At 36.5% G+C, this 1385-nt stretch overlaps 1 pseudogene; it reads left to right on the top strand.

The window, feature by feature from the left end:
* Positions 1-397: 397 nt before the first annotated feature.
* On the top strand, positions 398-652 carry LOC119628051 (COX assembly mitochondrial protein homolog pseudogene; annotated as a pseudogene).
* Positions 653-1385: the final 733 nt, after the last annotated feature.

Below are 1385 nucleotides of genomic sequence, written 5' to 3'. Positions count from 1 at the left end.
TAATCTCTCCTCAAGCCCACAGAGACTGGTATTAAATTAGCATATGTAAAATGCCAAAGAAGCATATAGTAGTGATTACTATAAATGCTAAATAAAATATGATTTCAGCAACTGTTTGCTGAGGTCCTCCTGTGTATACAACACTGTGCTACAGAGATGACTCTAACAAGAGTTCCTGGCCTGAAAGAGGTGACATATTCCAGTTTGGGAGTTAAGACTTGTCAATAAGTAAGCACTATACATAAAACACTTCTAAAATAATAGAGGCCTTTTAGAAAGATTGATGGGTTTATCTGAACCAGGTGGCAACACAGTCACCCTCTCTGCCCACCAAGATGGTGCTCAACCCCAGCAGCAACTAAGACATGTCAAAAAAGATATTTTGATGCCTAACATAATGAGAAAAATGGCCAGAGAGAGGTGTTCTGAACAGGTTCAAGATTTTACCAAGTGTTGCAAGAACTCTGGAATCCTTATGGTGGTAAAATACTGGAAAGAAAATTCTGCATTGAAAGACCCTCTTAACTGCTTACTATAATGATCCAGTCTTTTACAAAGAATACAAAATAGAATACCTGAAGGAATTTAAGAACTCAGAAAAACTGGAATTTCTACCAAGTAAAAGCTATACAAGCTTCCCATAAGCATGTAGGCAAATATTTGAGTGGCCCACAGAACTCTAATACTCATGGAAGTCATTTCTAGTAGAAATCACCTGAAATAATAAACTCAGGATAAGAATGTGTGTTTACTTTATCCTAATTAGAGAAATATTAATTTTATCTGAAATCAAGATCTTTTATTAAAAAGAGATTGATGGATTTCAAAGACTTTGAAGTGGACGTATCTGAAAAACAAAAACAAAAAAACACTAAAAGCATTCACTAAAAAACAGGTGAATTTTCTTTAACAACATTTACTATCTTAAATATTTGAGATTATGTCATTTTTCCAGAACAAATGAAACCTGGATGACAACTTGCTATAACTGTACTTAGATATTTATCAATTCCATCTGTTCATTCTTTCTTGATCCTGCCTGAGGAGGAAGCAGAGTCTGGTTGTGTGTCACAGGGTAGGATTGTGGCCTCTAACTTGGGTGTTTAACTCCCAGAAAACAGAATGCTCACCAGGGTGCTTTATTAACAGTCTTTATAGGATGGAAGGTGGAATGAATTCCCTTTAACATTTCTGTTTCAGTCTGTGTTCTTGGTGATGAACAGCAGAAAGCAACTCTGACTATATTAAGCAATAACATTTATTAGAAGGTTCTTAGGAGCTGACAGTCCTCAGCAGGCTAAAGGTCAGGCTTGGAACACAGGCTAAGGTATTAAGACCAAAGCCAGTCTCACTCCTAACATTCATGAGGCCCAGAACAAGAGTAC

The sequence above is a fragment of the Chlorocebus sabaeus genome, chromosome 23 (assembly GCF_047675955.1).
Source record: "Chlorocebus sabaeus isolate Y175 chromosome 23, mChlSab1.0.hap1, whole genome shotgun sequence".
NCBI lineage: Eukaryota > Metazoa > Chordata > Mammalia > Primates > Cercopithecidae > Chlorocebus > Chlorocebus sabaeus.
Note: the sequence above shows the minus strand (reverse complement) of the source record. Positions and strands in the feature narration are given on the sequence as shown.